The sequence below is a fragment of the Nicotiana sylvestris genome, chromosome 4 (genome assembly GCF_000393655.2).
Source record: "Nicotiana sylvestris chromosome 4, ASM39365v2, whole genome shotgun sequence".
NCBI lineage: Eukaryota > Viridiplantae > Streptophyta > Magnoliopsida > Solanales > Solanaceae > Nicotiana > Nicotiana sylvestris.
Genome location: NC_091060.1, coordinates 82,909,630 through 82,919,325, shown reverse-complemented (window position 1 = coordinate 82,919,325; position 9,696 = coordinate 82,909,630). Strand labels below are relative to the sequence as shown.

The 9,696-nt window shown below is 38.1% G+C and overlaps 1 non-coding gene across 1 annotated transcript; it reads left to right on the top strand.

The window, feature by feature from the left end:
* Positions 1 to 7,027: 7,027 nt before the first annotated feature.
* Positions 7,028 to 7,146, top strand: LOC138890705 (5S ribosomal RNA). Its single transcript, XR_011407107.1, has one exon. It is a non-coding gene; the product is annotated as a 5S ribosomal RNA (ribosomal RNA).
* The last annotated feature ends 2,550 nt before the right edge of the window (positions 7,147 to 9,696 follow it).

Here is a 9,696-nt window from a genome sequence, read left to right as displayed (position 1 = left end):
CGCGAAGAGTTTTCAGACAAAGAACGATTAGACAGGTTTTTTGACCCGAACCTTATTTAAGGAGACCAAAAACTAAGAGAAAGGCGAATGTGACCGAGCCCTAGTATCTGAGCTGCCTACATATCCTTGGCTATAAAGGAATCAGGTCACATGTAGTTCAGAATTAGGAACAATGATGGAGTACCGAGGTGGAGAGCCGATTGAGGTACCGTCGAGGTTCCGGTTCGCGGTCCTGTTATTACATCAAAATCAAAAAATGAAAATGACTAACTAAGCCTGTCAACTATAAGTTACAAGATTCCTATCTATAAGTCTTTTGAAACTTGATCTTGAGTCTTGAATAGTTCTTTATGCAGACTTTAGATTTGAACCTTGACGCTTGTTAGCTGTAGGTGCTAGCCCGTTCTTCTTCAGCTTTTCGGATCAAGACCGGACATGTAGTGCTTGTGCCTTCAGCCATGTCTTGAGCAACTCACATCTTTCATCTACTTCTGTATTTGGATTCACTTCTTGCTTTTCTTTTCTTTTTATTCTGGATTGTGAATAACTTCTATTGATCATCTTGGACTGTTGACTCACATTCTTGCCGCGAACTTCTGCTACTTCTAACTTCAATTGAATTCTGAAATGACTTCCCTTGTTCTCCAGGTGGGCGCCTGATTGCCAACACTTGAACTGTACTCCCTTGTTCTCCAGGTGGACGCCTGATTGCCAAAACTTGAACTGTATTCCCTTGTTCTCCAGATGGGCGCCTGATTTCCAAAACATGAACTATATTTCCTTATTCTCTAGGTGGGCACCTTATTGCCAAAAATTTGAATTGTATTCCCTTGTTCTCCAGGTGGGCGCCTGATTACCAAAACTTGAACTGTATTCCTTTGTTCTCCAGGTGGGCGCCTGATTGCCAAAAACTTGAACTGTATTCCCTTGTTCTCCAGGTGGATGCCTGATTGCCAAAACTTGAACTATATTCACTTGTTCTCCAGGTGGGCACCTAATTGCTAAAACTTGAACCGTATTCCCTTGTTCTCCAGGTGAACGACTAATTATCAAAACTTGAACTATATTCCCTTATTCTCCATGTGGGTGCCTGATTGCCAAAAACTTGAACTGTATTCCCTTGTTCTCCAGGTGGGCACCTAATTGCCAAAAACTTGAATTGTATTCCCTTGTTCTCTAGGTGGGCGCCTGATTGCCAAAAATTTAACTATAGTCCCCTGTTCTCCAAGTGGGCGCCTGATTGCCAAAAACTTGAACTGTATTCCCTTGTTCTCCAGGTGGGCGCCTGATTGCCAAAAACTTAAATCGTATTCCCTTGTTCTCCAGGTGGGCGCCTGATTGCTATAACTTGAATTGTATTCCCTTGTTCTCCAGGTGGGTGCCTGATTGCCAAAAACTTTAACTGTATTCCCTTGTTCTCCAGGTGGGCGCCTGATTGCCAAAAACTCGAACCGTATTCCCTTGTTCTCCAGGTAGGCGCCTAATTGCCAAAACTTGAACTGTATTCCCTTGTTCTCCAGGTGGGCGCCTGATTGCCAAAAACTTGAATTGTATTCCCTTGTTCTCCAGGTGGGCGCCTGATTGCCAAAACTTGAACTGTATTCCCTTGTTCTCCAGGTGGGCGCCTGATTTCCAATACTTGAACTATATTCCTTTGTTCCACGTGGGCGCCTGATTGCCGAAACTTGAACTGTATTCACTTGTTCTCCAGGTGAGCGCCTGATTGCCAAAACTTTAGCTGTATTCCCTTGTTCTCCAGGTGGGCGCCTGATTGCCAAAACATTAACTGTATTCCCTTGTTCTCCAAGTGGGCGCCTGATTGCCAAAACTTTTAACTGTGTTTCCTTGTTCTCCAGGTGGGCGCCTGATTACCAAAAGCTTGAACTGTATTCCCTTGTTCTCCAGGTGGGCACATGATTGCCAAAACTTGAACTGTATTCCCTAGTTCTACATGCGGGCGTCTAATTGCCAAAACTTGAATTGTATTCCCTTGTTCTCCAGGTGGGCGCCTAATTACCAAAACTTGAATTGTATTCCCTTGTTCTCCAGCTGGGCGCCTGATTACCAAAAACTTGAATTGTATTCCCTTGTTCTCCAGGTGGACGCCTGATTACAACAAAACAGACAAACAAAGAAACTTTTCTTCCCTAGTTTGGTATCTGGGCACAACTGTGAGTGTTAATCGAATCATGTCACCCAAAATCTCTAAGAATTTAAAACTAAAATCCCATTATCCAGGAGGGTCCTGAAAATTTCAAATTGAATCTCATCTTAAGAGTGAAAGCTTTAAAGTCAACTTATATTTCCTAAAGGTAGAGCTTATGCTAAATCTTGTTATCTATAAAAGTCTTGGAATTCAACTAAGTCCCATTATCCAGGAGGGTCCTGAGTACTTTTAAGATTAAATCCCATAATCCAGGAGGGCCCCGAAATTTTTTATACTACATCCCATTATCCAGGAGGGTCCTAAACAGTCGAGAATGAACTTACTTGAGCCATGCTCTCTTCCTAGAGGATCTCTGCAAAACGAACAAAATTCTTTGGCCCTGAACCACGCTTTTCCTCATGGAGGGTTCCTGCAGATCGAACAAATTTTTCTTTTCCCTTCTCAAACCACCTTTGTGCTGACAAAATTTGGGCCACATGAAAAAATCAAACTTCCAAGCTTTGATTTGGACACAATTTTCGTCTCTGTTTCAAACAAAGAAAACTTGTGAGTTTATAAATATGGTGGTTGGTTTGTGACCTTAACTTTGAGGACGATTGCTCCTTCACTTCCCATGATAACTTTGATTTCAACTCGAAAGACCTTGGTTGTTTATTGACTAAGCACTTTCTCTGTCACCCTTTTCACAGAAAATACCTCTGATCCGTTCAAACCCAACATCCTCTATCTGTTGCATTTTGCTCATGAATTGACATTTACCGAACCTTTGTATTTCACATGAATCCCAAAGCAAATTGATTGTTACCAACTTAATGCGTGTACTGTTCTTTCTTAACGTATGCCACTGGCCTTGGCCTTGAGGTATATTGCTCCGTCACTTGCCATGATAACTTTAATTTTCACTTGGAAGACCTTGCTTGTTATTAGTTAACCACTTTCTCTGTCAACCTTATCACAGAAAATACCTTTGATCCGTTTAAACCCGACACCCTCTATCTGTTGCATTGTTTATGAATTGATATATACCGAACCTTTGTATTTTACATGAATCCCAAAGCACGTTGATTGTTACCAACTTAGTGCGCATACTGCTCTTTCTTGACTTATACCACTTTGATGTGCTAGCCAGATTCCGTTTTGTGCAATTGGAAAGCTTTTAGCGAATTTTGAAGTCATTTCTCACTTGTTCTGACCAAACAGACTCAAGAAAAGGAAGTAAACAAAACAAAAGGAACATAGTAAGGGACAATGGAAAGAGAAGATACCTAACAAGAACATTGCAAAGTAGAAGTTTATCAGATGTAGATACCAACTCTAATGACCATGACATGCACCTTTGGATTAAGTGGCCTAATCTATCAAGAAAGTCTAATGTTCAACTCTTGTTGTACCTCTGAGTTGTGAAACTGGGCTTCAATGCTCTGATTATCCTATCTGATTCACGGACCTTATTCGACTTGTAGTGCCCGAAGGGTTTTCACCATCAAGACTCTCTCATTTTGTTTTTTCCCTCAACTCACCATCGCCTTATGGTGCCTGTGAGGTTTTCACCAATAAGACTCTCATTTTGCTCCTTTCTTCTTATTTCCTCTGATTCTGCAGATGACAGGGCATTAACTATGGTAAAAACATCATATACTCTTGGCATGTCTAAACTCAACACTCTCAAAGATTATCTGAGAGGTCTTTTTTGGACTGTAATGTGGCTTTTTGGACAGGGTTAGAAAGAAAGGATATCATAAAGGTTCAAAAATAACTAAGATAACAGGGTTAATTTATTTACAACTTTTGGGAATCTATTCTAAAAACTTTGCCCCAATTTCTAAAACAAGGGAATTTGATTCCTTTTTTTTTCTTTTGATGGAGTTACTAAGAAAGACTGCCCCACTTTCGACTTCGTGGGATTATGCAATATTTTATTTAGTATGACCGAACCATAAGGCTGCCTACGTATCTTGTGGTGACAAGAATCAGGTCAAACATAGTTTACAAGACTATTTTTTGTTACTATTTTCCTTTTCTTTTTTTTTCTTCTTTTTTTTTTCTTTTTCTTTTTTTTCTTTTTTTTTCTTTTTGGAATGAACTTTATAAAATAAATCTATAGGGGCATGAACTTTTTTTTACTCTAACTTGTTTCCAAAAGAGGGGAGGTCAAAGAAATCAGTACATGCTCAAAAGGGTATCGAATGGTATAAGTGTTTGGGTAGCTGAAAGAGGGCCTCCCAATCCCTAAAAATGCCGAGTACAACACATGCAACTTGAAAATGAAAATGAAGATCTTGCATAGCATATCTTTTGCAGCATCGGCATTGGTATCACTGATATGCCTTCCACTCTTTTTAGTGCCTTGTCAAGTACAGAACCCCCGTTGGGTGATTCCCTCTTCATAATGGATATCCTCCGTCAATTCAGAGAAACTTTCTTGACTTTATCTTGTAACTTGAGATGCACTTGAACTCAAAGCTTTTTGCTTCAAATTGTCCGGGATGCACTCTCCTTTAACGAATTCTTGTCATCATATTAACTCCCCAAATTATCTGCCCCAGTTTCACATGGTTCGGGCTTCAAATGATCTCAAAATGTCCAAATTTGTACCTACTGCCCTCAAGTGTCCCTATCATCTTCAAAATTGCTTCATTGTTTCATGGCTAAACTAAATTTTAAGACCAGGCCTAGAATTATGCGTGCATGTCATGTCACTAGAGCCAACATGAAAATAACTATAAAAGGAGAAGAGAACTAAACAAAAAATGACTAGAAATAACAGAAAACAGAAAATTGCACTAGACAGACGGTGACAAGGTTTGAACAACAAAACAAGCAAAATAAATTGGGGTTACAATTCTGGAACAAATCTAGACGACACTAAACGAGTTACTACGACTAAACGAACTAGGAAAAATAAAAGGATAGAAGGGTTTGAGTCACAAGACAATATCCGGATCACAACTCTGAAATAACCCGAACAACAGAAATGACAACAAAATAAACCACCAGAACTCCTCTCTGACTAACCAAGAAGGGATCGTCTTTCCAATTACCAAGCTCGACATCTTAACCACTGAGTTCCACATCAATATTACCAATATCATTACCAATTTCAATCACATTGACCTCACCCACTAGCTTTTGGGTCCCTTTTGCCAACTTGTTCTTAAGATCAACTTTTGGAACTGAGACTGATAGCGCTGAAAACTTTGCGGCAAGTGGCCCTCCAAGGATCTTAGAAGAATTTTCATATTTCTTTTCAACACAAATTATACCCACCATATACGTCTCATTATGAACAGGCGATGGACTTTGGCTAGTGTCTACTGCATCTGGATTTTGCACGATAATGTCACTTGCATCAATAAGCTTCTAAACTGCTCTTTTTAGATGTCAATACTTTTCTGTATTGTGACCCGGGGCATTAGAGCAATATGCACACCTTTGAGAATAATCAAAATTCTTTGGAAGAGGGTTCGACATTTTTATCTGAATCGGCTTCAACATGTCCAATTGCCTCAACTTTTGGAACAAACTGGCATATGATTCTCCAATAGGAGTGAAAGTCCTTTCTTTTTCCTGCTGTCTTTTCATTTTGTACTCCGACCTCGGTTGGAACCTCATATGGGTAGGTGGTTGACATGCTTGAAGAGGCAGGTACGATATTTGTGGAGGTGGTACAAGCCATTAGGGGCCTCGTGGGTGTGGAGCATATGGCGGTGCATTGTGGATAGAGTACTGGGAAGGTGAGGCATGATCTTGGTGATTTTTTGGAGGAAAATAGCACTGGGAAGGATTATCTGGAGTACGAGGATATTCATAGGGTCGGTATTGAGGCTGAAAGCATTTAGGAGGAATGCCCACTTGATCCTGTCATTGGCGGGACTCGGCAACATCTTTTCTATCAATCAGAGAACTGACCCGAGCAACTTGTTCATTCCATCTGAGCCAAAACTCACCTAAAAATTCCCTCGGGTTTCTTTTCCATCTGAGATAGGAAAGAGTGGTCTGGGATAATGTCTACATTGTACTGATAGTGCCAAACAAAATCTTGAGCCATGTCACCCCATGCATGCCACTTACTGACATCTTGACGAGTAAGCCACTCCAAAGCTGTCCCAGTCAGGCTCTCCCTGAAATATGTCATCAACAACTCATCTTTCCCGCCAACACTTATTATTTCATTGCAATAACCCCTCAAATGGGCTACTGGATCTCAACACCCATCATACAAATTAAAATATGGCATCTTAAACCCTTTCAACTTTCTGGATATCTCATCTTGCTCCACTGTCTTAGCAGGCTTTGCAGTCTCACCGAGAGGCTCAAAATAAGGAGCGTAAGAGTATGGTCCCGAGATCTTGAAAATTGCTTCTGGAGCATAGTGTTGGGCATCGTGGAATTTTAACACAATCTCGCTAGAGGATCGAGGAAAGGTTGCAGGTTGATGAGCTACAAAAACATGAGTGGTCCAAGGAGTGGGATATGAGGTGGTTCTGGGAGGTGGAGTGTGAAAAGGTTGTGGGGAGATATCCTGGACTTGTGACAGTGGCGGAATGGTGACAAGACTTTCAGTGTAGTTAGTGGGAACTGATGGTGGAGGACGCCCACTAATCCAGGCTTGATATATTTCGGCCATCTGTCCTTTCAACCGTAAGACCTCTTCTTTCAACTCAGATTCTAATTCAACAATTCTCTTAGATTGATCAATAACCCTTGTGTCCAAGTCCTTTTTAGCCATGGCTACCTTGCTCTTTGACCTTGTGTTGTATGGATGAGTTACTTAAAAACCACAAACCAACCACCCTTCTGCGCAATAAAGATAACAAAAGAAATAAAATGGGGACATCCTGTTAGAGTGCAAGGAATGTCGGATGCGATCATACTAGCACTAATGCACCTGATCCCATCAGAACTCCGAAGTTAAGCGTGCTTGGGCGAGAGTAGTACTAGGATGGATGACCCCCTGGGAAGTCCTCGTGTTGCATCCCTTTTTTTGACAAAATTTATATCTTACTTCTTTTAATATACGACGGTAGAGCCAATAAATTCACAAATGACTTTTACGCATTGTAAACGATATTGATTCGATCGAACCCTATGTAGGTTGCCTACGTATCATGACGCCGCATGAATCAGATCTTTTCGTAGTTCGGAAAAACCGAGAATAGACTAAATAAAATGCTCTTTTTTTTACCTTAATAACTACTCTGACTAGAAAAGGAAAATAAAAGAAGAAAATCTTTTTTTTCTAGACTTAATGTTCTATAACCTATTTTAAACTCAAGATTAACGGGCATATATATATATATATATATATATATATTTTTTTTTCTTTTTGAAACAAATATCTATGGGAAATTATTAAGGAAAAACCCCTAGAAGAGGAATATTTTTTGATTCTTTTTTTAGGAAGGAAATCTAAAGAATGTACCAAAGAAAAATATTTTGAATTTTCACTTGATATCCTGAAGAAAGATTTCGAAACAAGCAATGAAAACGATAAAAATATTTTTGGATTTTAATTTTTGATTACCTAAAGGAGAAATTCTAAAGATAAACAAAAGATAAAGTATGTTTTTTCTTCCATGTACAATGTCCTAAAGTTCTAATGAAAATAAAAAGAATATATTTTTTTATTCATTTTTCATTAATTTCCCAAAGAAGAACCTCAAAAGAAAATCTTTTGGATTTTTAGAATTAATATCTTAAAGTAAACTTTAAAGAGGTACTAAAAAAAATTCTTTTTTTTTGTTGAATTTTTAGTCTTAATGTACCAAAAGGAAATATAACAGTAATTTTTTATTTTGAGTTCTAGATATTAATTTTCTAAAAGAAACCCACCTTAAAAGAATTTTTTTTAATTTATAGAATTAGTATTCTAACAGAAATATAAAACACAAAACCTCTTTTTTTGGATTATTGAGTTATAACACACTTTTTCAAATATAAAGTAGAAAGTACAATAACAAAAGACTCGACATTACTGTACAAAATTAGAAGGTAAAAGATGACATAAAAAGAAAAACAGACTCAAAACAAAATAAATAAATAAAATTCTCCTTAAGCAACTCCTAAATGAGCGACTTGACTGGATGGTCCTAGGGCGTCTGTCATGCTCAAACTCCGGTAAGTAAATCCACACCTGTATGAGAAAATTAAGATCAAATAAAGTTACAGACCTAAAACGCTATGTGAGACAATAACCCTTCCTGTTGGACACATGCAAGATATGATTGTGACTATTTTTTTAAAATTAACCTATGTGGCTAAAAGTGGCTAAAATGCAAGATTTGGGTAAGACCCCGCGAAGCTAAGAACCTAAGATTCACTAGGAAGACCGGACCCTATGTGGGCTGCCTACGTATCCCGCCCCGAGAGACGAGAATCAGGTTCGCGTAGTTCGGAAAGATTGGATACGTGCGAGAATTAAAAATTAACAAATAATTTAAAGAAAATATTTTTTTTTTGAAAAATAATGAAACATGTAAACTATTTTTGGATTTTTTTTTCCTTTGTTTTGATTTTTTTTGGAAAATGACGGGAAAGTACAATTTTGTTTTTGGATTTTTCATTTTCAATTTTGGTCTTTTCTTGAAAAAGCGTGAAAGAAAATTATAACTGGGCCCTGCTTGCTTTATTTTTTTACACTTCACCCTTTTTTCTCATTTATTTTAAACCCTCATTGGTCCGCCAAATGACCTCTTTTACCCTTGTAGATTGCAACATGTAGCACATAGAATTAGGCCTAAAAATGGGTCGTTTGAGCCCAAATTTTGTTCTTTCTCCGTGAACAAGACTAAAATACTACCTTATTTACTAATTAATCTTACTTAAAAAATAACTATTAAAATAAGACTAATCGTTAAAACAAACCTATTTTTTTTTTGGTATTTTCAAATATCATATTAAGATAAAAATAAGGTACTATTTTTTGTATTATTTAGTTTTACGAAAAGTATATAAACTAAAAAGAAGAATATTTTTGTAATTTTCGTTTTTTTTTATATAAAGTAAAATAGTCAAAATAATTGAAATAACAATATTAGGCCTAAACTAAATATTTTACGCGAAAATGGGTGAAATCTCGGGGAGGGTCAAAAATCACATGTCTACAAAACCAACACAGCCCAAACATTTTGGTGTCACAAGTCTAGAGCCTCTAACATATACAAATCTAACTGTCTGATACAAAACAAGTCTAAAATGCGGAAAAACAAGGATAGAGGAAGAAAGCAGGGCTGCAGACGCCATCCAGCTACCTTGCAATCTCCGACAAACTCTGGATAAGCTGAGGACCCTCACTCTGCCGCTTGGGCACCTGGATCTACACACAAGGTGCAGGGAGTAACGTGAGTATGCCAACTCAGTAAGTAACTAAAGTAAATAAGGTCTGAAAGCATTGACGAGCAGTTAAAATCATATAAAGGAGTAAACAACAGGATAATAGATCAAACTCTACAGTTTAAAACCAGTTTCGTCATAAAATCTCCAGTTTCATTTGGAATACTTGAAATCATTTACTTAGCAATTCATCAATA